Source organism: Lagenorhynchus albirostris, chromosome 4 (assembly GCF_949774975.1).
Source record: "Lagenorhynchus albirostris chromosome 4, mLagAlb1.1, whole genome shotgun sequence".
In the NCBI taxonomy this organism is placed as follows: Eukaryota; Metazoa; Chordata; class Mammalia; order Artiodactyla; family Delphinidae; genus Lagenorhynchus; species Lagenorhynchus albirostris.
In genome coordinates this window covers 76,122,266-76,148,852 of record NC_083098.1, presented here as the reverse complement: position 1 = coordinate 76,148,852, position 26,587 = coordinate 76,122,266, and the positions used below count along the sequence as shown (strand labels likewise).

Below are 26,587 nucleotides of genomic sequence, written 5' to 3'. Positions count from 1 at the left end.
ATTCTCCTGGCCATCATTCCTGCAAACGTCTAACTCCAACCCAGAAGACATCAGCCAGGGTATTAACTTAGGCCCTTTTTATTATAGTAAGCCTATAGTAATATTTCCAACTTTGTTTTTTAAAAGTCTTAGTCAATAATCTACCAGTTGCGGGCTTCCCTGGTGGCGCAGTGGTTGAGAGTCCGCCTGCCGATGCAGGGGACGCGGGTTCGTGCCCAGGTCCGGGAGGATCCCACATGCCGCGGAACGGCTGGGCCTGTGAGCCATGGCCGCTGAGCCTGCGCGTCCGGAGCCTGTGGTCCGCAACGGGAGAGGCCACAGCAGTGAGAGGCCCGCATACCGCAAAAAAAAATAATAATAATAATCTACCAGTTGCTATTATGGCTTTTCTGTGAAATGTCAAGTGCTATTAAAATCAAGGTTTAGGGACACCTAGCAGAATTTCTCAAAGTGTATTCTGGGAATACCTGCATCAGAATCAACTGGTGGGTTAAAAATGCAAATTCCTGGGTCCCCTCTCCAATCAGACTACACCAGACTCTCCGCTGATAAGCCTGGAATTCTGCACCTTTAGCAAGTGTGGCAGGTAGTTCTTTCACACACTAAAGTCTGACAACCAAGTTTTCAACAATGTGAGGTTTCTCTCAAGTCTTTGAGAGAAGGATAAAGACACAAGTTGAACAGCAGCAGGAAAAAGCAATCAGCCAGCATGTGGAACACACCACAGCACAACTGACCTGTCCACCAGCTGATAAACACGTAAACAAAATTTAGTATGTCCAATCAATGGAATATTATTCTGCCATAAAAGGAATGAAGTCCAGCACTGCATAGCACTACTCTTGTTTGTTTAGCTTTGAAAACATTATGCTAAGTAAAAGAAGCCAGAAACAAAAGACCACATCTTGTATTATACAATCCCATTTATGTGAAATGTCCAGAATAGGCAAATCCAACGAGACAGGAAGTAAATTAGTGGTTGCCAGAGGATGTGGGGAGGAGAGAGGTAGTGAGTGGCTGCTAGTGGGTGAGAGTTTCTTTTTGGAGCGATGAAAATGTTCTGAAATTAGATAATGGTGATGATTGTACAACTCTCTGAATATACTAAAAAATACTGAATTGCACACTTTAAAAGGGTGAATTTTATGGTATCTGAATTATATCTCCAAAACTGTTATTTAAAAAGTTAAAGGTGTTGGAATAAAAAAAAAAAAGAAAAGAAAAAAAGGAGGACATTTTTTTCTTCACCAGAAGAGGCTTAAGCTTTGAAGACATAACTAAATACAATAAGTAAACCTTGTTTGAATCTTGATTCAAACAAACTGTAAAACAGACATTTTTAGACAATGGGGGAAGTCGAATATGAATTTGGAATTATTGTGTACTTTCTTAACAATCATGCTGGCATTGTTGTCAGGTACGATTATGTCTTTTGAGATTAATACTGAAATATTGAGGGGTGAAATAACATGATATCTGGGGGTCTTCTTTAAAATATTTCAAGAAAAAAGGTAGATAGATGAAACAAGTATGCAAAATAAATGCTGGTTTTGGTTGATAGCTGTTGACTGGAAGATAAATACACAGGGACTTGCTGAATTTTATCATTGGGCATATTTGGGAATTTTCATGATAAAAATTTAAGAATGAAGGAGCTCAGGGCTTCTTGATTATTTTAATGTGTTGTGATTCCAAAAATTTCAGTTGTACCTGCAGTGTTAGGGTGAGATTGAAGGGCAAATATTAGAGGCAGGTTCTTACTTTTTAGCTTTTCAACAGGAAAAGGTCAGAGGGAGAATTGAGAATAATTCCGTAAACTCAGAGAAATTAATGGACAGACTAGAAAGGCACTGAGCTCAAAGTTCCTTGGTCATTTTTAGAAAAGAGAAAAGCGGGACTTCCCTGGTGTCGCAGTGGTTAAGAATCCACCTGCCAATTCAAGGGACACGGGTTCGAGCCCTGGTCGGGGAAGATCCCACATGCCGCGGAGCAGCTAAGCCCACGCGCCACAACTACTGAGCCCGTGTGACACAACTACTGGAGCCCATGCACCTAGAGCCCGTGCTCCGCAACAAGAGAAGCCACCGCAATGAGAAGCCCCTGCACCGCAACGAAGAGTAGCCCCCGCTTGCCGCAACTAGAGAAAGCCCACACGCAGCAACGAAGACCCAATGCAGCCAATAAATAAATGAATAAAAAAAATTTTTAAAGGCCACTTTAAGTTCTAAGAGGATAAAATTCTTGTTAACCGAATATTCAGTTGATATTTACTCTAAGCAATGAATTAACTTCACATCAAAACAAATTTGTACTTTGATGTGCTGTGCTGGACTTAGGATTTTATTGTTGAGAACTTCCTAATTTTATAATCTTGTTAAAGATTTAGTTGTCTTAAAAATCTAATACTGTACACACACACACACACACACACAAATTAATGCTGAATCTTTGACCAGGGAATTAACCCAAATTGCCATATCTTTCTTATGGGAGCATACTACTTGTTTTCGATCACTGATTTCAGTATTTTTATAGAGTGTGGCCTATCTGCTTCATAATCAGATGCAATTTCCTTCTCAAATGTCACCTGGCCTGACTGATAACCATCTTGCCACATGATAATTAGGACTTGGGGAAAAATTGTTTTAAGTGAGTTTAAGTATGTGAAATCACCTTGACTAGGAAATCCTCTGCCTGGGTGTCAGAAATCTCGGACATGTGAATTACAAACATTTTTTTAGGTTATTGATATTGAGGAAGTTGGTTGCAGTGCCCTCTTTATGAAGATCCGTGGAGGAAATTTCCTTCCGGAATCTTTGTGCTTCTCTTGAGTGTCTCATTTGTTTCGATTTTCTGATTTTCGCATTGACTGCTAAGCAGCTCAGAGCAAAATTTTTGGCCTTCTTTCAGCAAGTGTACAGCGCTTCATGGGTTATAGTCTGTGTACTAGCCCCAGACTTTTATCTTATTTTTCCTGCAATCCAATTTCCTCACTGTTTTTAAAATATCATTGTAATATAGTCTTATAAACTACATTCATATTCTTTTTGGACTAAAATGGGATATAAACAATGAGTAAATGAATGAACAACAATAAATTATTAAAAATTACAAATATGAAAACAAATATATTACAAGTCATTTTCATGTTGCTGGTTAAATCCATCTCACTTTTCACATGTACCACTTCTTTCTTTATACATGGATGTCAGCCTCTCTTCTGACATTTATCAACTATGAACGAGCTGGGCTTTACCACAAAAATGGGACTAAGAGAGCTTCAGGTTTATTATTAGGACTTTTCTACATTGGAAAAAAGAAAGTGGATTAAAAAAGGTCTGAGGAAGGGGACTTCCCAGGAAGTCCAGTGGTTAAGACTCCACGCTTCCATTGTAGGGGGCGCGGGTTCAATCCCTGGTCAGGGAACTAGGATCTCATATGCCACACAGCACAACCAGAAAAAATTTTTTTAAAAAAAGGTCTGAGGAAGATACTAGGAGTAATGTGTTTCTGTGCAAGGCAGTAAAAAAGAAGAGGAACATCTATCTTCCTACAGCCAGGGTCGTGTTGTTTATTCTCAGCTTGGCAATCCAGAGCCTGCTCCCTGCTACAGAGTCTCTGTTTGGAAGACTCTGAGAGAAGAAGGATGAAGGGACAGTGAACGGGTGTTCCCTCTGCCACCTTAACCCATTTTACTATGATCTTATGAATATCTGCAAGGTAGTGACTGGCTGCTAGGATTTACTGATAAATTTTATTACATTTCTTTTCGTCAAATCATCTTAATCACATCTTTAAACCACAGCTTGGGGGCTTCCCTGGTGGCGCAGTGGTTGAGAATCTGCCTGCCAATGCAGGGGACACGGGTTCAAGCCCTGGTCTGGGAGGATCCCACATGCCGCGGAGCAACAAAGCCCGTGAGCCACAACTACTGAGCCTGCGCGTCTGGAGCCTGTGCTCTGCAACAAGAGAGGCCGCGACAGTGAGAGGCCCGCGCACCGCGATGAAGAATGGCCCCAGCTCGCCGCAACTAGAGAAAGCCCTTGCACAGAAATGAAGACCCAACACAGCCAAAAATAAATAAATTAATAAACCACAGCTTGCATCAGGTCCTATCATCCTCCATTTTAAAATGCTTGAACATCTACACACTACTCTATATAAAATAGATAACTAATAAGGACCTACTGTATAGCACAGGGAACTCTACGCAATACTCTGTAATGACCTATACAGGAAAAGAATCTAAAAAAGAGTGGATATATGTATATGTATAACTAATTCACTTTGCTGTACAACAGAAACTAACACAACATTGTAAACTAACTATACTCCAATAAAAAATTAATAAAAAATAAATAAAATAAAATGCTTGAACGGCTTTCCATTGTTCTCAGCATAAAACACAAGCTCCCCCAGGGCCTCCTGCATGGTCTAGCCCCAATCTCTTTATCAGGCCACTCTGCTCCTACATCCTTAAGTTCCATTTACACTCTGGGTTCCTTAACAGGTCAAGTGCTTTCCAGTCTACCTCCGGGCTCTACCATAAGCTGTTCTTTGTGCCTGTAGACCCCCAACTCCACTGGAGATGCCTACCTTGATCAGCCAATCAAACGCAGGCCACTTGTTTCCCTTCGCTCCCGACTCCACCCACCTGAGGAGAGCAATGTAGTATAGCATTTTGAGGGGCTCTGCCTTCAAACTGTTAGGGTTCAAATCCAAAATCCACCACTTGTTAGCTTCTCTGTTACTTTGGAAAGTTACTCGACATGTCTCGGCTTCCCCACCTATAATGTGGGGATGATTAAAAATATTTTGAGGATTAAATTTGTTAACAGAAGGTAAACTCTTAGAACAGGAATAGAAGTTCTCACTTTAGCACATACTCCAATTTAAACCCACTTAATCGTCTGCCAAGTTTGAGTCCGTCACCTCGGGAAGGATTATAGTGCCTCCCTCCCTCCCTCCCACCTCACTCCCAACATAGCCCCCCCGCGCCACTCCCACCCCTCCAACATACTTATTGAACGCTGCGAATGAATGAACAGAGAGCATGAAGAAAGGAGGCTGGTCCTCCCAGGTTTAGGAGGGACCATGGGGTGAGAGTGTTCAAGAAGCTTACAGTTTAGCAGGACAGGTTCTAAACACATACTGAACTTGTGTAGTCGTAAGAAGGGGAATCTCTTGGGTCCTGCCTCAGCCCTGGGGTAACTGCTAGAGCCTCCTAAGGAGAGTCCAGAGGAAGGCACGTTGGCCTCAGAGAACCAGATCCACGAGCGCCAAAGCCTGGGGAGGTGTCAAGACTCCTGGAGCTTCCGAGAAGCTTGCTCCGCGTAGGCTTAGCTCATGCTGCCGCCACGGAAAGACCAGAAAGACCCCTGCCGGCAAGGGACCGCGGGCACCCATGGCCGGACCCGCACCACCCGCCTCCGGAGACTTCCCGGGGATTGGCTGCCCGCCCCGCCCCGCCCCGCCCCTATCCCCTCCTTCTCCTCCTCCCGCCCCGCCCCTACCCTCTCCTTCTCCTCTTCCCGCCCCGCCCCGCCCCGACTGCAAGGTCTCGGCGCCGCACGCCCGCATCGCCCTCAGTCTTGCTGAATTGAGCGGTGAGTGTGGGTCAGCGCAGTGAAGGGGCGGGGGGGTGGCACTCGGCCGGTCCCCGGGCCCGGGTGGGGTGGGGCTGGGCTTGCCCCGTGTCCCCTCGAGCTTTGCCCGCCCGGAGCTCCACTGTTCCCGGCGGCCAGAACGCAGGGGTAGAGCAGCCCTCGGCGGCCTGGGGGGGGCGGGCGACCGTGCCCGTCTCGGGGCCGCGCTAGGCACACGCGCCGCGCCGAGCCGCCCCGAGGCTTACCGGCGGCCAGGCCCGGGCGCGGTAACAAGTTTGCGCTTTGCTTCCCCAGGGCGCAGCCGCGGCTACTTTGCAGCGGTTTCGGGCCAGGCCCAGCGGCGGCGGCAAGAGCGGGTCTCGGACCGACCGTGAGCCTGGGGAGTTTGTCTCCAACGACTGTGGGTGCAGCGGTCTGAGTTCTAAACGCAGGTATGTCCCCGTCCTTGAGTGAGGTGAAATGACCCGGGCCCGAGCACGTGGCCAATGGCGACCGGAGGGTTCCCAAGCACGTGTTTGGTGCAAAGGCCCGAATCCGGCCCTCCTTTAACAAAGGAAACGGACGTTCACAAGCAGAACAGCTGCTTCTAGTGGGTTTTCAGACTCGGTTAAAGAAACTGCTGAGGTCCACGGACACTGACGAGAGGAACGCAGGAAATCGTAGAGAACCCTGTGAAAAACCCAAATCGCCCTTTCTTGTGCCCTTTTAAGGTTGACGCAGTGCCTTAAGAGGCTAACACAGAAGGGTAAAGAAAGTCTCCATAAAACCCAGAGAAGAGATTGTAGAACTCCTCTTTGGATCCTGTCTGGAGTCACAGCTGAACCAGAAGGTTTTCATTGTTTTAGCACCTTAGTGATATTTGTACAGTTAATAGCAAAGTGATAAACTTATCCTTAGGTTTGACGGTACCTTCAGGCCTGCTTTTTAGACTCCTCTGGGGATACCATACACTATAGAGTATTTGGATCTTGTGGTCATCTCTGAAGGTGGAAAAAAATCTAGATGATGGAACAGGTGTACAAAAGGCTTTTTCTGGATATCCTTTGAGACAACTGAAAAGAATACCTCAAAGGTTTTTTTGTTTGTTTGTTTTTCTCTATTCAGAAAGGTAATTTTAAAACTTTTCTTTTTATAGGTTGAAGACTACAAGTACAAGCCAGTGAAGCTGGAATGCCCTGACACTGGTATTTTAGCTAACTTAAACCAACTATCACTCTGCAGTTGACAACACACAAGTGCCTCCAATGAGGTCAACTATTCTCACATAACTTGTAGCAACCATGTATCTGCACTGGCTTGGGAGTTTAGGGCAGTGGGGTAGTGCTGGTGGTTTAACTCTCACAACTCCGTGAAGTGGATACTGTAATAAAATTACAGATGAAGCAGTAGTTCAGGTAGTGAATTGAGATTCCATCACATATGCCTAGCCCTGAACAGGGAGCCTCATATGTACCTTTTTGGCTATGTAAACTATGAAAAGTCACTTATCTCTTGAGATTTAGTGTCCTGGTTAAACGGTAGAAGTATTCAGATGGGGATTAGGTCAGTTTGGGGGCGGGGAGTGTTAAGGACCAGAGACTTACTGTTGAGAACATAAGCTCTTTATAGTATATAATTACATTGAACCTAAAAGAAGTCAAAATTTGATACAAAAGGAGCATCCATCAGCATGTTAAATGCTTCTGATGAATGTAGCATAATGAGCTGTAAAAAGGAATTTAAAGGATGCAATGATGCTAGATAGTTAGAATTTGAAAGTATTGGAGGTGACGGGAAAGTTTTCATATGGGAAGAAATGTGTCAGTGTAGCAAGATTAACAGCCCAGTGTGTGCTAGCAGTTACTCCTGTTGATCAGCTCTGAATGTTTACAAATACCTCATTTTCCAGAAGTCTTAAAGGTATTCACCTTGGGTTCATTTTTAATGCTTATTTCAAAATATTGTTTTAGCCTCTTTTTAAACGTCATTTCTTTTTATATTCCATATTATTCTGTAAAATCTAGCTTCCTAATATAGGAAATTTATTGAACAAATGTTAGTGTAATTGCTAGAGGGAAAACAAGATAAGGGAAATAGGAAGGGCGTGTATATGCACTGAGTGGAGGACATGATAATTTCAGATGGAGCTGGTCGGAGAATGACTAACTACAGAAGACCTGAAAGAGCTGCGGGAGATAATGTGGTTATATACAGTTGATCCTTGAGCAACATGGATTTGAACTTTATGGGTCCACTCATACACAGATAATTTTCATTTGTAAGTACTACAGCACTACATAGTCCATGGAGGGCCATCTATAAATTATGCAGATTAACCCCTGCATTGTGCAAAGGTCAACTGCATATATTTGGGTGAAGGGCATTTCAGGCAGAGGAAAAGTAAGTGCAAAGGCCCTGGGGAGGGATGTGTTTAAAGGTTTGGGGGGAAAGCAAGGTGAAGATGCAGAGAAGTGACCTTACGGGAGGATCTGACAGCAGTTTGTGTTGCAGGGCTAAGGTGTATATTTTAGACCATTCTAAGATGGCAGCTTGCTTTCTGGCCTCTCAGGCCTCTGAATGCTGTAACTTAACCTAGAATGCACCCATACACTTTCCCATGTTTCTATAAGCACTGTCTTCCCTCCCAAGTGCTCTTGTTATGGATTTCTGTAGCACCCTGTAATGGCCTTATCGTACTTGGAAGCACATTTTGTAGTTGCCTGTGAGCTTGCCTAATTGCCCCTGCCCATAAAGTCCCTCTTGGTTCCCACTATATTCCTGGGGTCTAACCAAGTGCCTGGCATACTATAGGTTCTCAGATATTTAACTTGAGCCCTAAACCCATGATGACTATAGTACAAGGAGCAGTATCATTTATAATTAAGTTTAGTACTATCGTTAATTGTGTTGGAATGAATTATAAATTTCACTCAAGTGGGTGGCTTACTTAGAAGTGGCATAGTAAGAGCCTAGATTCAGAGCCCCACCCTGTATGATCTTAGACCAGCTACTTCTTAACTTCAGTTTCTTTATCTGTAAGTTGATAATAATGACAGTTACTAAAAATACCCTGGTGAGTAGTAAGCACTTAGTAGTGCTATAGGGCCATTTTGACAATACCGTATGATCACTGTAATATTGAATCAAAATGAAAATGCTGATATTTGATATTTATATGGTACTAAAATGCTGGCTTTAATGTTCATAAAAAACGATACAGCACCTCCTAGGGCCAGGTACTATTCTAGGTGAACACATCCATGAACATAGCAGATCAGTGGATGTGATTGCGACTGGTCCATTGACGGAGGCCTCCAGTGTAAAGGCTTGTGATGCTTCCTTAATTGAGTGCTGTGACTAGTTAGCAGTGTGGTGGTGGAGAGGGTATTCGGTAGGCTAAAAGCCTAGATGAAGTGACTTCAAATGCTAACTACAAAAGTCTGAAGGCTCTAGCAAAGATCCCAAGGATGACCACTGGTTTCACAAATGGCTCCACTCCACTGAGTCCTGGTGTTGGTTCTTTGCCCCTTGAGGAGTTACTTGGGCTGGGTAGACAGGTGGAGACCCTGGGTCTGCCACAGATCCTCCCCCTCCCACTAACCAACTTCAGCCAGTTACAGTCTTGTTCATACTTTGATTTTCCAGATAATTTTTTTTTTTTTTTTTTTTAGTAACAAGGCTTTGGGCTAAAAAGCTTGAAGTCCACTAGACTAAACAATAGCAGGTGAAAGATGTGAGCAGTTTTATAGCCAGGGGGTAAAACTTTGGAGGAAAGACAAAACACCTCTTTAGTTGCTTTGGAGTCCAGAGTTTAGAACTATAGAAACACTAGATCTGCGCTGCCCAGTAGGACAGCTCTTAGTCACACGTGGCTATTTAAGGCAAAACTAAAATTAAAAAATCAGGCCCCCAGTTGCATTAGCCCCGTTTCAAGCCCCTAGCCCACCTGTGGCTAGGGGCTACGGTACTGGACAGCAGATACAGGACATTTCCATTGCTACAGAAAGTTTATTGGCAGTACTGTTCTAGAGGTTATATGGTGAAGACAGAAGGAAAACCTAGAGAGATGGTGTAGTAGGCCCCAAAGAGATCAGATTCTCGAACCTGTAAATGTTACCGTATTGGAAAGAGGGTCGCTGCAGATGTGATTAAGGGTCTTGAGATGGGGAAACTATCCTGGATCATCTCTGTGGGCAGGCAGGAGATTCCATGAACAGAGGAGGCCATGTGAAGAGGCAGATTTAATGTTGGCCTTGAGATTGGAGTGATGCAGCTTCTAGCTGAGGGATGCTGGCAGCCACCAGAAGCTGGAAGGTGTGAGGAACATGTTGATTCCCGGTCCCCCAGAGCCTCCTGGGGGAGCATACACTTGATTTGATCCAGTGGAGTTGATTTCTTACTTTTGGCCCACAGAATTGTGAGAGAATACATTTCTGTTGTCTCAGTAAGCCACCAAGTTTGCGGTAATGTTACAGCAGCCTCAGGTATCCAATACTGATGGAAAGCTTAAGATCACAAATACAGCCAGAGCTGGAACCTCACCACACCACACCACACCACCTCCTATGCTGTGTTTTCACTAGTACCTTACTGGTGGGTAGGTGAGGGTAGATCTTAACTGTTAGTCAATTTAGAAATTTTCAGAGGTATGGCAATTGTTAAAATTTACTTAGATTTGCATCACAAGAGTTGTCAGCATGTGGCTAAAATATGGAAGATTAGCAAATACTTCATAATAAAATACAGATTATCAAAACAAGTATAAGAAATCAATGTATGATTTATTGGAGTGTCATTTATGTATACTTTTAATAAATTTCATTACACAGTACAAAACACCATCCAAAGTTCAAGTTGTAAAAATCTGGTAACGAAACTAAAACAGTAGGAAAAAATTATGTTGGTTATATAATTTTTGCCTTGTAGGCCACACAGCTTTGGCTAGCAGCGTCCCAGAGGTAACACAGACTTGTCTCATGTTTCCACAAAATGTAAAACTGAATTTCTGGGAGGTTTAACAAAAACAGTATTAACTAATAGAACTAGTTTTCTCAGGGTCACTACCACAGGGCTATGACTTGTCATCCATACACTGGAATTTTGATGTACTGAATATCTAGGTTACAACAGTACTGATACTGAATAATGGCAGCTTCATGCTAGAGACTGGTAAGGAAACTAGGGCAAAGACCCAAGTTTCTGAATAAGAAATTCACACTTGTTGAACTCAGTGTTCTTATGGGACCATCACACTCAGTCAAATAAAACATGGAAAACCTGAAGGTCAAAACTCAGTCCTTGTTGAAAAGATTGTGTGTTGTTTACATGTTGCTATTCACAGTATTGCCTTTTGAAACTCTTCTCAACCTATGGAATCTCATTCTGATGAAAGAAGTTAGGATCAAACTGAGCCCTATTTGTCTACCTTTCATACCAAGTTGCAGACCTGAACAGTTTATATCTGAAAATTTATTTAAAATTGGAATTTACATAACGAATAGGAGGTTTCATTAACTTTTGACCAAAATCAGGTCCTGACTGGGGGCTTGGGGGAGGGGGGGGTAGAAGAGGAAAGTGTCATAAACTGCCCACCATTCCTTGCAGTCTCTTCTGATTCTTTTCTTGCTAACAGACTTGAATACCTGTTTCCAACGTCTCCCACAACAGAAAAGTTTCATTATTACAAGTCTGAATATTTCTGCCTAAAAGTGGCCACGATTTTTTGAGATGTTTCCACATAGTTACATTGATCTCTAGCTCCCTGTTTAAGGTTTAACTCCCAGCCTGCAGGTAACCCGATTATTCAAATGAACTCAACTTGAAATTAGAAATGCTCCCATGTTGAGTTCCTCATTCTGAGCTAATGATTTGCTAGGTTCCTCCTAATAAACTTCTAGCTCCATGCTATCTACTTGCACACTCAACTCTACAGGTTTCACTCTGCTTAAATCACTGTTAAGTGGCTTAAACCTACAGAGCCAATGAAAAATGTCTGAAGAAGCTCAGCTCATTTTAGCTTCTCCAAAACCAATGAAACAAAATTGTAGGCCTGCCCTGAATATGCACCCAAGTGGCAGGTTCCTGTGCAAGCTCTATTTTGGTTTGGCCTCTACAGGATCACTGACCACAACAGCAGGAGAGATCATCTTGCTAGAAAATTTCTTCAGGTGCAAGTTTTCTTTCAGAATGAGTTGGTCTAAGTTTTTACCCGTTTTTTTCTTAGTTGGTTATTTGAGCAAAACAAATTACGACCCTCTCAGTTCGCATATGTCCCGTGGTGACTGGCCAGCCACTTCTTGCATCACCGTGGGTATCATCTCTGCCTTCTTTGAACCTTTTATGCCAAAGACTCTTGCTCTTGACATTACTTCACCATAAACTACATTTAACATTTCAAGTGTCTCGCTTGCAGATTTACTTAACTTTACACAAAGTTTAATGTGCATTCTTTGCCCTAAATTATGGTCACTCATTTTTATGGTTAAAAAAAACCCTGTCATATCTACTCACAAAGATAGCTGGCAACCTTGAAAGCACTGTTGTGGCCAGCTGAAACGTGTTGTAATAATATCCGTGCAGCAACCACTCATCTGATGGCAAAAGCCACACATGAAAACTTAGTCAAAATGAAAACAGAAGAGTGCAAATAATCTTTGAAATACATTAACGATGTGCAGGGAGCATTTACCCCTACCCTCCCCCCGCAAAGAACCTAAGATAAAAATACATCCTAATGACATTATGGAAGCTGCCACCTGGCTTGGCTGTATATTTAGAATGAGCTAGTTCAAAATCTTTTTTCTAATTGATAGGCCAAATGCAAGATACCAAAATAGTTTACTCCCAAATATATAACAAGGGAATGGATGCTGTTGTCTCCAGTCTGCTTTCAATTTTGGTTATATACCAAGAAGCAGAGTTGTGGGATCATATGGTAACTACTTTTTTGACAAGCAAACTGTTCCATGGCAGCTACACCATTTTACATCCACCAGCAACGCACAAGCGTGCCCGTTTCTCCAGCTTCTCTTGTTATTTTCGACCAAGTTTCACAGTGGTACATGAAAATTCAGGTATCTACAGGTCTAAGTATTTTCGCAATCCTCGTCTGCCTTTCCCCCCGCCCTTCTTGGCAGTGCTTTTTCTTCAGTGAAAATACAGACTCAGGCTCAAGACTTTTAGTTAATATTAAGTATAAACTACTTTAAAATAACTTTTTGTTGTTTGCCATGCGCAAGAACTCAATACATATTGACACGCTCCTTTACTGGAGGAATCTGCATTACCTTTTTAGGAGGTGAATAGGGCTGCTTTTAAGTGTCTGCATTAGAAACGAACTTCAAAATGTAGATGTGACCTTATCCTCCCTTAACTATCGGTACAGCAGCCGAATAAGCACGAGCTAGAAACAGGCTGGGACAAGAACCGACCATTTAAGCAAGGCAATTCATTCCTCTAAACATTGTATCTCACCGTACTGCGTGCACTCAAAAGTGCGTTAACCATAGAACCACAAACTCGCCCACTATTTTTAATTCAAATGTCCCTTCCAAGGTTGCAAACCGTTCAACACAGACGGAGCGAGCGTCAGTACCCGGCAAGGCCCAATCAGGTCGCGCTTTACTACCTTGGGTTCCTCCTGCTAAGCGGCAGAAGAGCCGCGCGGACCGCGAATCTCCGCCCGGAGGAGGATAAGGCATGGGAACGCGAGGAAAAGCCCGAGCTCGGGTGGCTAAGAGAGCCCACGGCCCGGGCCCCGCCTCACCTCCGCCTCGGGCACCGCAGGTCCGGGGTTCGAGACAGGCAGTTACCTGCCTGCGGCTAGTCAAACTCCCTGGCCGCGCCCACTGTCCCTGGACGCCACTCGGCCCAGGTTGGGAGCGGACGGACGCTACCAGGGGGTCCGAGGTACCGGAAGTGGGCAAACCCCTCGGCAGCGAAACCAAGTGCCCAAGGACCGGAGAAAGACCCGCACCCTCGCGAGAGTTCTGACAAGCCCCCACAGGCCGCGAGAGCCCTGGGGGACGCGGTCTGCCAATCACCAGATGGAGGCGGTCCTGGGCGCACCCAATTGGCTAAACACGGGAAAGCTCGCGTCCCGTTGGCATCTTTTCCGGCCCCAACTTCACCTCCTCAGCTTGAATCCCCGCCCCATTTAGCGGCCCCATATCTCAGCTGAGGAGGTGGGGAGCAGGAGGGGAAATGCCTACGCTTCCCCCCAGTTCCTAGTGCAGGAGCTCGGGCTACCTGAGTAGAATCCCAGCTCTTCACCCTAGAAATGGCATTTTAGGACCATTTCACGCCCAGATTCTGACATGACCTGTCTCATTCCTAAGCTCAGCATTCTACCCTGTGTCCCCAAACTGACCCAGTCCTGGGCAGAGAGCTGATTTTACCTGTGCTTGGGAGAAAACAGGCTTCCATGGACTTTGCCAAATTAAAATATTTCTCTAAAAGCTTTCTCATCTCCATACCTACGTCTTGCTCTGCATAGTATGCAGTGAGAATTAAATTTAAATTGCTTTTTTTTTTAACAATCGCTAATCCTCCTGTGCCTTAACGCATTAAATCATCAAAATAATCATCAGTGAAGTAGGTACTGTTAATATTTTTCAAGTGAAGAAACCAGAAGCACAGGGGAATTTAGTGACCTGCCCAAGTTCTGTGTTTGCTCTCCAAATAGGAACTATACTCTGTCCTCTTCACCCCTATCTCCCTTACTTTATTTCGGGACTTCATAATTGCTGGATTACTTCTACAAACAGCCCCTTAACTCCTCTCCTTGCCATCCTCTACAAAGCCAAGGATTAATCTTCCTAATGCAAATCTGATCATGTCTCTCAAATCCTTCTGAAGTCTCTGAAATGTCAAATCCGTCTGTGGCTCCTTATTGCCACTCTCTGGCAGACAGTGCTATTTATTGAAGTATTCACACCTACAGATAAGTACACAAGCCATGTTGGGTATATACCCAGAAATGGAATTGTTGGATCATAGTTGTGCCAGGTCCAAATTTAGTAGATATTTTAAAGCAGTTTTCCAAAGTGTTGGCACCGATTTACACTCCGATCAGCAACATCTGAGAGTTCCAGTCGTTCCACAGTCTCATTAACTCTGGGTATTTCCCATCTTTTTTTCATTTTGGCCATTTTGGTGGCTGATAATTATGTCTTCTGTGATTTTAGTTTTCATCTCCCTGATTAATGAATTTGAGCACCTAGTCATATGTTTACTGGGTATTTAGAAATACGTTTATGAAATTTCTGTTCAATTCTTTGCCCATTTTTCTGAGTTGTTTTTTATTTGAGTTTTCCTAACATTTGATTATAAAAATTTTCAAATATTTAGCAAAGTTTAAGGAATTTTAAAGTAAACACAAGTAAACCTACCACACAGATTCTACCATTAATATTCTATAGAACCTGCTTTATTACATTTCTATCCTTCTCTTTATCCATCTTCATGTTGTTGCATTTCAAAGTTAATTGCAGATAGCAATACATGTCCTCTAAATACTTCAGCATATATGTAATTAATTAGAATTCAGTATTTAAGGTTTTGATGTAAAACTTACATCAAATTAGTGTAATGTAAAACTTACATTAAATGCACAAATCTTCAGTGTAGATTTGCTGAGTTTTGAGCAAAGGAGTTTTTCAATGCCACCTCCCAAGTCATTCTCCATTTCCACTTTCCTGGGGGCAATGACAGTTCTGATTTATTTTTTTCCCTGCTGTAGATTAGCTTTACCCTGCTTCAGAATTTCATATAACTAGAATCATACAGTATGTGCTCTTTTGTGACTTCTTTCACTCAGCATACTGTACTCCTCCATGTTGTTGCATGTGTCAGTAATTCATTTCTTTTTACTGCTGAGTAGTATTCCGCTGGATAAGTATACCAGTTTATCCATTATAAGAGGACTTTTTCTATATGCATCCTTTATCAAGTGTATGTGTTGCAAATATCTCCTCCAATTCTGAGTTCCTTTTCATTCTTTTAAGGATGTCCTTTGAGGGGAAAAGTTCTTAGTCGTATTTTTTTTAATTTTATTTATTTTTGGCTGCGTCGGGTCTTCGTTGCTGCACGCAGGCTTTTCTCTAGTTGCTGCGAGCGGGGGCTACTCTTCGTTGCAGTGCGCAGGCTTCTCATTGCAGTGGCTTCTCTTGTTGTGGAACATGGGCTCTAGGCGCATGGGCTTCAGTAGTTGTGGCACGTGGGCTCCGTAGTTGTGGCTCGTGGCTCTAGAGCACAGGCTCAGTAGTTGTGGCGCACAGGCTTAGTTGCTCCGTGGCATGTGGGATCTTCCCAGACCAGGGCTCGAACCCGTGTCCCCTGAATTGGCAGGTGGTTTCTTAACCTCTGTGCCACCAGGGAAGCCCCCCAAAAGTTGTTAGTTTTAACACTCCAATGTATCAACTTTTGATGGTGACTGGTTTTATTTAAGAAATCTCTGCCTACTCCAGGTTATGAATATTCCTTCTCTGTTTTCCTCCAAAAGCTTTAGTTTGCCCATTTAGAATTGTAATCCATTTTGAACTGATTGTTGTGAGTGATGGGATATAAAACTGGGTCCACACATCTTTTTTTCTATGTGGCTATCCAATGAATCCAGCGTGGTTATTTAAAAGATCACTTCCCTCCATTTGCAGTTATCATAAGTCAGGTGACCACATATGTGTAGACCTATTTCCCACTCTATTCTGTTTGATAGGTTGGTATTGTCTATCTTTGCACCAATACCACATGGTCTTCATTACTACAGCTTTATAATTATTCTTGATAGTGTACCAGTGAACTGAATTTTTAATTTAATTTAAATTTAAATAGCTATGTGGCTAGTGGCTACCATATTGGACAGAGCAGATATAGAACATCCTCATAGGAAGTTCTGTTGACAGCACTGCTTTAGAAGACATCTAGAGGCCAATACCAGATAGTTCATTTTATAGCCACAGGCCATCTTGAGTTATGGCTGGGCTGCTCTTCAAAAATATCTGTGTAATATCTTTTTGAAAGAAATTCAAAATGCATCTTCCCAAAGATAGGTAAGGTGTCCAGCTCTTCTGATCTTGCACTTTTAGCAATGAAAATATTATTTCAAGTGTGGGAGAGTTTAATGCTTTGGGAGACATTTCCTGTGATCAGACACCATAAAATTTGTAGCCCCAAATCACATGGAAAGATTCTTACTCTAGTACCATTACCTGTAGTTTATTATCTGCTGTCATCCAAGGTCACACTTAATAATTCTCTTTCAGAGGGCTTTCCTGGGCTGTCACTAGCTGTGTTTGAGGGTTTGCCCTCAGACCTGCAATCAGAGGTCTGAGTCAGATCTGGCTCCTGTGTGTCAGGGATTCCTCAAGCCATATTGTCCTGTTTATTCCATCAGTGACACTAGAGTCTTTTGACTTGTAAATGATACATGTGTACTTATTATGTCCTTCGGGTGTTTCTTTTTACATTAAATGTATTTATTTCTCCCCACATTTGATACCTTTCTTTTCCAACGTCTTGTGTTTTATAGTTACTGTGATGGCTTTTTAAATTATCGTTTCCAGATCTGAGGATAGCACAGGGCTATAGTCATGATCTAAGTTTCCACTGGGGCAACAAATATTTATTGAGCGCTTACTCTACAAGATGCCCTGTGCTGGGCCCTGGAGATAAACTCTGACAACCAATAATACTGGGTTGGCCAAAAAGTTCGTTTGGGTTTTTCCATAAGATGTAACAAGAAAACCCGAATGAACTTTTGGCCCAACCCAATAGTTACCGTTGAGCATCTACTCTAGCCCAAGCACTTGCATTTGTTATTTTTAATGATCATAATGACACTGTAAGGTAAATACTGTTACCACACTTTTCAGATGATAAAACTAAGGTTCTGGGGCTAATAAGTGCTGGAGCTGAGATTGAAGCTATGAATCCCACCACCACCACCTCTACGAGAGCTATCAGACTTCAAAGGCGCTTTGTTTCCTCTTGAGGAACATATTGTCTAATAGAGGAGGCAAGCCCACAATAACCACAACCCCCAGCAGAACAGATACTACAAAAGGGAGAGGGGGTGAAAGCACAGAAGAAATGAAAGGCGGCAATGAATCCTGCTGGCAGGTCTGTAGGATGTCATAGTTGAAACTAACCTGTGGGAAATGAGCCAGATGGCCCTAGCAACTTGGTCTTGTAAATGCCTCCTGAAATCCTTTCTCCTCCATGAAGTCCTTCTGGAATGATCTGAGGAGAAGCAACAAGCTTCCCTCTCCCTCTCCTCAATCCTCAGTGAGGCTTTTCTCTGACCCCCACTTCTGAAGAGGAGGCATTGCTAACAAGTGGCCAGTGCCCTCTTTAGGAGAACAACTCTCCAATGACCACCTCAGAACCAGAATCTGTTTGTGCTAGGCTGCTTTGAGACACCCTCCAGAGCAAACATTCAAATTAATGTGCAAAAGGACCTGCAAGGATGGGCCCTTTAAGAAGACCCTGAATGTAAATGTGATGGCTGGACCTCTAGCTGCTATCTTTGACCATACCCTCGATGTTATGGGTTGGATTGTGTCTCCCCTAAATGCACATGTCCAAGTCCTAACCCCCTCAGAACGTGACCTTATTTGGAATGTGATGTTATAGGGTCATTGCAGATGTAATTAGGTAAGAAGGTCATACTAAAGTAGAGGGAGCCCCTAATCCAATATGACTGGTGTCCTTATGAAAAGGGGAAATGTGGGCAAAGAGACACACACCCAGAGAACACTATATGAATATGAAGATGAAGGAAGAGATACTCCACAAGCCAAGGAATGCCCAAGGTTGCCAGAAAACCACCAGAAACTAGGGGAGAAGCCTGGACCAGATGCATTCTTCCAGCCCCCAGAAAGAACCAACCCTGTCGGCTCCTTCATCCCAGACGTCCAGCCCCCAGAACTGGGAGACAATACTTTTCTGTTCTTTAAGCCACCCAGTTTGTGGTACTTTGTTACAGCAGCTCTAGGAAACTAATACACTAAAGACCGCAGAGAAATGAGGTATAAGGAATCTGAGCCCCTGAGAACTGTATGGACCACAACTTCCGCATCAGCCTTGGTCCTGATAAACATCTGCCTTGTTCAAGGCCCTGTGATACTGTGATTTATAATAAGAAACATACATCAGGCCTTTGTCCCTGTTTCTGGCACAGAGCTCCTAAAACCCTTGGGATTTCTTAAGTGTGAGATCAATAAAAAGTGTCTTTTGTTATGTTAATGAAGTGACTTTTGGAAAGCACCTAAGGATGGGGGCTGGTTGCCTGAGGACCCAACCCTGTGGTTAGAGGGTTGGAGCTTTTAGTCCCTCCCCCGCCCCGACACACACACACGGGGGAAGGAAAGGGGGCCGGCGGTGGACCGAATCACTAAAGGCCACTGATTTAATCAATCATGCCTAAGTAATGAAGCCTCCATAAAAACCCAAAAGGACGGGGTTCAGAGAGCTCTGGGTTGGTGAGTGCGTGGAGATTCTGGGAGAAGGCCTCAACGAGGGCATGGAGACTCCACCCCCTTCTTAATATGTTGCCCTCTGCATCTCTTCCATCTAGCTGTTCCTGAGTTATATCCTTTTATAATAAACTGGTAATCTAGTAGGTAAAATGTTCCTCTGAGGTCTGTGAGCTACTTTAATCAGTCGAACCCCAGGCTAGGATCGTGAGAACATTTGATTTAAGCCAGCTGGTCAAAAGCACAGGTAACAACCTAGACTCACAGTTGGCATTGGATGGGGGGTGGGGGCAGTCTTGAGGGACTGAGTCCTTCAGCTGTGGGATCTGATGCTCCCTCCAGGCAGACAGTGTCAGAATAGAGCTGAACTGCAGGACAGCTAGCTGGTATCCAAGCATTACTTGGATGTGTGTGGGAAATCCCCCCACATCTTAATTGGTGATCAGAACCTTAGGCACTATTACTGGGCCTCTGTTATTTGCATTAAAACCAATCCTGATACTAAGGGTAAAGATCAAACTCCTTAGGATGACAAACTAGGCCCAGTAAGACGTGTCCCCTGCCTTCTTTTCCGCCTTCCCCCTTAGAGCCCACATACTCAGTCACATGGCACTACTTAGCTCCCAAAGCCCTCTCTTAAGCTCTTTCCTCTGTGCATGCTTCTCCCTCTGCCAATAACATCTTTCTTACACTCTGTGTTCTTTCTCACCCTTCTTGGCCTGGTAACTTCTTAACTTAGGTTTTTGCATTCTCCGGAATCCTTCCCTGACCTCACTGGGACTGGCTTCTGATCCCAGGCTCCCAGAGCTTCCTGCTATCGCAATGTTTATTAATTATGTTGTAGATTATGAACTACTTTTAGAGTTCAGTGCCTGACCCATCATAAATACTCATTACATCTTTGCTCAACGATGAAGCATCACCAGGGACTTTCCTTGGCCCACCTATGGGAAGATGTGTTCTGAATTTCTAAAAAATTTAAAAAAAGATTTACATAGATTTTGTTCGTTTGTTTGTTTTTGGAAGAGCAGCCCAACAATTAACTTAAGATGGCCTGTAGGACTTCCCTGGTAGCACAGTAGTTGAGAATCCACCTGCCAATGCAGGGGACATGGGTTCGAGCCCTGGTCCAGGAAGATCCCACATGCTGCGGAGCAACTCAACCCTGACCTGCACTCTAGAGTCCACGAGCCACAACTACTGAGCCCGTGTGCCACAACTACTGAAGCCCACATGCCTAGAGCCCGTGCTCCGCAACGAGAAGCCACTGCAATGAGAAGCCCGCACACTGCAACGAACAGTAGCCCTCGCTCACCATAACTAGAGAAAGCCCGCGCACAGCAACGAAGACCCAACGCAGCCTAAATAAATAAATAAATTTCTTGGAAAAAAAAAAAGATGGCCTGTAGCTATGAAATGAAGCATCTAGAATTGGCTGCTAGATGTCTTCTAAAGCAATGCTGTATACAGAACTTCCTGTGAGGATGAAATGTTTTATGTTTCATATGTCATGTTTCATATATACAATATGGTGGCCACTATCCACACGGATATTTAAATTTAACTAAATTAAAAATTCAGTCCTCAGTATGGTAGGTTGAACAATGGCCTCCAAATAGACCCAAATCCTAGTTTCCAGCACCTATTAGTTGTACCTTATATAACAAAATGGACTTTGCAGATGCGATTACACTAAAGATCTTGAGATGGAGAAATTATCCTGGATTATTCACGTGGACCCTAAATGTAATTACAGGTGTCCTTATAAGAAGGGAAGAGAGAGAGATTTGACTGCAGAACAGAAGAAAAAGACAATGTGACAGCTGAAGCAAGATGCTATGCTGCCGGCTTTGAAGATGGAGGGAGGGGCCTTGAGCCAACCTATGCACGGAATGGAGCTCTAGAAGCTGGGAGAGGGACAGAAACAGTGTTCCCTACAGCCTTCCAGAGGAGCGTGGCCCTACAGACACCTTGATGTTGGCCCAGTGAAACTGACTTCCAACTCTGACCTCCAGAAAAGTAAGATAATGAACGTGTGCTTTAAGCCAACAAGTTTGTGAAATTTGTTACAGCAGCCACAGGAAATTAATATACTCAGTAGCACTAGCCTCATTTCAAGAGCACACTTCTAGACAGTGCAGTTCTAGAATCCTCTGCCTGGTGAGGAAGCGTATCTCCTGGACAATACATCTTTCAGAATTTAGAAACTCTGAATATGCTCCTGGCACCCATGATGAATTTATGATACCATTACTTTGCATAGGAAAACCAAGCTAAGAAAGCTCACCTGTCTTCTGCTCAAGCAGATTATCAGACTCGTACATCAAGGCCTTTCTTTGACATCGTGATCCATCTCTTTCAAACAGTCAAGACAGTTTATAAATGGCCTCATTTTTGTCATGAAATAGATACCAAAGAGACTTACTTCAATTCACCTTTCTCTTTGGAACACCAGAAACATCGTCAAGTCCAGTACAAATTATATTCTCTTGCTAAATGCCTCACATAATAGTGATCTCGATGTCTTTTTGTTTGCTGTGTACACGTGCAGTCCAGGCAGGAGTACATCAAAGGTGTGAGGGTGAAAGAGACTCTTCTGATGTTTGCTTCAGAAGGATCCTCACACAATAGTCTTCACAGCACTGCATTGCAGATTACAGTTTTACTGCCTCTACCTGTCTGCACACGTGCGGAGGTTTTATAACAGTTAACAATTGTTAGAAAAGTAAAAGAGCTACCTTCTTCAAAAATGGTGTGGAGAGAAAACCACCACCAAACAAACTATTAAGGCCGTTACTAAATCACTCTGTATCACATTCCTTACCATCAACACTCTAAAACCAGCTGGAAAAGGTGGCCCATAGCCCACCACCGGCAACTTTTAAAAAATTTTTTTATTGTACTGAAATATACATAACATAAAATTTACCATTTCAGGGCTTCCCTGGTGGCGCAGTGGTTAGGAATCCACCTGCCAATGCAGGGGACACAGGTTGGAGCCCTGGTCCGGAAACATCCCACATGCCGCGGAGCAACTAAGCCCGTGCACCACAACTACTGAGCTTGCGCTCTAGAGCCCGCGAGCCTCAACTACTGAGCCCGTGTGCCATAACTACTGAAGCCCGCGCACCACAACTACTGAGCTTGCGCTCTAGAGCCCGCGAGCCTCAACTACTGAGCCCGTGTGCCATAACTACTGAAGCCCGCGCGCCTAGAGCCCGTGCTCTGCAACAAGAGAAGCCACCTCAATGAGAAGCCTGCGCACACAACGAAGAGTAGCACCCGCTCACTGCATCTAAAGAAAGCCCACGTGCAGCAACAAAGACCCAAGGCAGCCAAAAATAAATAAATAAATTTGTATAAAACAACACAAAAAACACACACAATAAGAAAAAATTTACCATTTTAACCATTTTTAAGTGTACAATTCAGTGGCGTTAAGAACATTCACAACGTTGTGCAATCTTCACCACTATCCATTTCCAGAAAATTTTCATCATCCCCACACTGAAACTCTATACCCCTTAAACAATAACTCCCCACGCACCCTTCTCCCAGCCCCTGGTAACCTCTATTCCACTCTCTCTCTCTATGAATTTGACTCTTCTAGGAACTTCATATAAGTGGAATCATGCAAGATCTGGCTTATTTAACTCGGCATGATGTTTTCAGGGTCCATGCATGTTGCAGCATCTATCAGAATTTCATTCATTTTTAAGGCTGAATAATACTCTATTATATGTATATACCACATTTTGTTTATCCATTCACATCCATCTGTGGGTATTGGATTGTTTCCATCTTTGGGCTCTTGTGACTAACACTGCTATGAACATTGGTATACAACAGCAGCATATTTTACTACTAGGCTATGCAAACCTATTTAACCAGAATTTGTGCAGGGTGAGAAACAGGTTTAAAGTCTTCCCTAATTAGTGCTTATAAAATTTGGCCATACATTAGAATCATCTGGGGTGTTTTAAAAACTTTCCAGTGCCCATGCTGCAGCCCAGACCAATTATATCAGATTACCTGGGAGCGGGACACAGGCATCAGTATTTTTTGTAAATCTTACTAGTTGATCCCAATGTGCAGCCCAGTTTGAGAACTAGTGCCCTAAACAGTGAGCTAGTAAACACTGTTTCGTCTAAAGTATTCTTCCTTTCCCTACAGTATCTAAATCACACTTAGATTTCCCATACTTTCAAATCCAATTTAGCTGAATTAAATTCATCTTCATATTTTTAGGGTCTTTTAAGGTCTTCTAGCCAGAGCACTTACACTTATAATTTAAGTTTGGCAGGGCGGTGGGCGGGGGGGAAATCTCAGATGTACGTACCATTAGTGCAGAAATGTGTGCTCCTATCAGACAAAATGAATACGTTCACGAATACAAAAATTAACTTTTATGCAATTAGATCTAATAATAAAACTAGACACATTTTCTTTCATTTCAGGCATAAAAATTAGCTCCCACTTACACAATTATTTAATATTGCTTTGGAAATCCCATGCTAATGTAATTACACATGAAAAGAGAAAAGCACCATTATTTGCTGGTGATGCAATTGATAATCCTAGAAAATCCAAAGGAATTAGGTTTAAAAAAAAATCCTGGAGGTATAAAAATAGGTTAATGGTGAGAAAAAAAAAGAAAGTCAATAGGATCCTTGTATAACCAGTCATAACCAGCTGAAAAATAAGAGATCCAATTGAAAACAGTCACAAAAATATATAATACTTAAAACAACAAAAGATATAGTATATATTTGTTTAGTCATCAACTATACTGGGTAGTGCTACAGAGAACAGCCTCTGGAGCAGGCTGCTTGGTGCCCACCCTGGCTTCCACCCTTAGTAGTTGTGGAAATTGGGAAGTTATTTAACCTGAGTCTTAGTCTAACCATCTGTAAAATGGAGATGATAACAGTATCTACCTCATAGAGTAGAACAGGTTACACGATCTGAAAATGTAAAGTGCTTAAACAGTCCCTGCTACATAGTAAGTACCATTTCTGTGCTAGCTTTTAACTTTACTACTAGCAGTCTTTTGAAAAAGGAATTGGACAGCTGGAGAACTATAGCATATTCTTGAACAGAGTGAGTTTACAAGCATAAAGGATGGAGGGAGACAGAAAATAATGAATCACTGGGTGCATTAAGAAATGAAATTTGAAACTTGAGACTAAGTATTTATATGTCTGTTTACCCTATTTAATTTATAATTGCATAAATGTGTAAATTATAGCATTTAGATTTTAATGTAATTCTAATTAAATATAGAGAGAATACTAAATATAAAATTATTTAAATGGAAAAATAAATGGATTCAAATATAATATATATTATACATAATATATGGGAAAGAAAAGGGCTATTACCAGCTTTTATAGCCTATTATGCAGCAATTACAGACTAGTAATGGTATAGTAGAACTCTACTTCAATTTAGAAGAATTCAGAAACAGGCACAACCCCAAGAAGTTTAAAGAAGAAAAAAACAGAAAACCTGGCTGTGTAAGAGTTTTCAAAATCAAAGGGATAAAGGAAACCCATGAATACATTTTGATAACTGGATAGAAATTTGAAGAATAAGAATTTAAATGTAAAAGCTTAAATTAATGGAGAATTATTAGAGAATGATTTTTTGAAACACATCAGTGGAAGAAAAGTCAATTTCTCCTTTGAAGAACTCAATAGAAAAAAGACATCTGAATTTTAAATATCTGTAAAATGGAAAGCAAAAGCACAATAACAGAATAGGAAGTTTAAAAATCAAGTATGACACAGAGTTAACCCATCACTTCTCCCAGTCTTCACTTCTGCGATCCTGGCTCAGAGTCTCTCTTACCTTGACCTCTGAAATAGCCTTGCCGCTAACTTGTCTCTCTGGTTCCACCCTTGCCTTCCTAAAAATCCATTCTCTGCATGACAAGCTGAGTGATCCTTTTTAAAGATCTTAATAAGACCTGGTCAACTCTCACACTTAACACTCTCCCTTGCTTTTCTGTGGCTCTTAACATTTAAATCCCTCGCCAGGCTCCCATGGCGGCACGTGACCACTCACCTCCCCCCAGTCTCTGCTCTTGAACGGCCCCACCTGAGTCTTGTACCAGTTGTTTCCTCTGCCTAGATCACGCTCTCCAGCCCATCTTCACGAGGCTGGGTCCTTCTTGTCCTTTAGGTCCAGCTTAAATATGTCTTCCTCCAAGAAACTTTATGAGTCCCCAGTTTAAGGTAAAAATAAAAAACTAACATTTGGGAAGTGTTTTTCTGTATGTCAGGCACTTTCTGACACTTTGCATGCAAAATTCAAGCACTCTCATGAGAACCCAATGAGACAGACTCTATTATTATCATTCCCATTTTACAGTAAGGAAACTGAATCCCAGCAAAGGTATGTAAATCCCAATATACTGCAAGAAGTAGCTTATCAGAGTAGTAGTGCCAGCTACTCACAATCATATCACTACAGCACTTTCCAAAGTGTAATTTTGTGTGGGCTCCAGATCTCGCTCTGTCACTAACACTAAATGTGCTGGTTTTCATCAAACATCTGGAGAAACTTCTGTACCTTTCTGTAAATTCTCTTTTAATTTCTCAGAAATGTCTAAAAGGGGAAGAAAAATGTCCATGAAAACTATAAAACTTCATGCTTTTAGCCAGTGAGAAGGTAATAAACCCTGCCTACAGAAGGTGTGTTTTCATGCAAACTATAAAAACAAACAAACACATACATTACATTACATTCTGTCTCCTCTTGACAGAATGTAAACCTATGTCTGCCTTGTTCACTGGGGTATGTTCAGCTCCTAGAACAATGGCAGGCACATGGGAAATACTCAACTAATGTTTCCTGACTGTTGAACAAATGGATGAGTACATAAGGGAATAATTAAGAAATCAACTTGATAAGAAAAAAAAAAAAGACCAGGAGAACCAAAGGGTCACTTTTATTCTTCTTTTTTTCCCCCCAACATCTTTATTGGAGTATAATTGCTTTACAATGTGTTAGTTTCTGCTTTATAACAAAGTGAGTCAGTTATACATATACATATGTCCCCACATCTCCTCCCTCTTGTGTCTCCCTCCCTCCCACCCTCCCTAACCCACACCTCTAGGTGGTCACAAAGCACCGGAGCTGATCTCCCTGTGCTATGCAGCTGCTTCCCACTAGCTATCTGTTTTACAATTGGTAGTGTATATATGTCCATGCCACTCTCTCACTTCGTCCCAGCTTACCCTTCCCCCTCCCTGTGTCCTCAAGTACATTCTCTACATCTGTGTCTTTATTCCTGTCCTGCCCCTAGATTCTTTTTTTTTTAGATTCCATATATATGTGTTAGCATCTGGTATTTGTTTTTCTGACTTACTTCACTCTGTATGACAGACTCTAGGTGCATCTACCTCACTACCAATAACTCAATTTCGTTTCTTTTTATGGCTGAGTAATATTCCATTGTATATATGTGCCACATCTTCTTTATCCATTCATCTGTTGATAGACACTTAGGTTGCTTCCATGTCCTGG

At 42.6% G+C, this 26,587-nt stretch overlaps 2 long non-coding RNA genes and 1 other non-coding gene across 3 annotated transcripts; all 3 read left to right on the top strand.

Moving 5' to 3' along the window:
* The first annotated feature begins 5,540 nt into the window (after positions 1–5,540).
* On the top strand, positions 5,541–7,572 carry LOC132519847 (uncharacterized). The gene is made up of 3 exons (XR_009540320.1): positions 5,541–5,606; positions 5,901–6,037; positions 6,742–7,572. It is a non-coding gene; the product is annotated as an uncharacterized LOC132519847 (long non-coding RNA).
* Positions 6,304–6,425, top strand: LOC132520121 (small nucleolar RNA SNORA26). The gene has a single exon (XR_009540485.1). It is a non-coding gene; the product is annotated as a small nucleolar RNA SNORA26 (small nucleolar RNA).
* Position 7,573: 1 nt separating the features above from the next.
* Positions 7,574–10,354, top strand: LOC132519852 (uncharacterized). Its single transcript, XR_009540325.1, has 2 exons — positions 7,574–7,863; positions 9,783–10,354. It is a non-coding gene; the product is annotated as an uncharacterized LOC132519852 (long non-coding RNA).
* Positions 10,355–26,587: the final 16,233 nt, after the last annotated feature.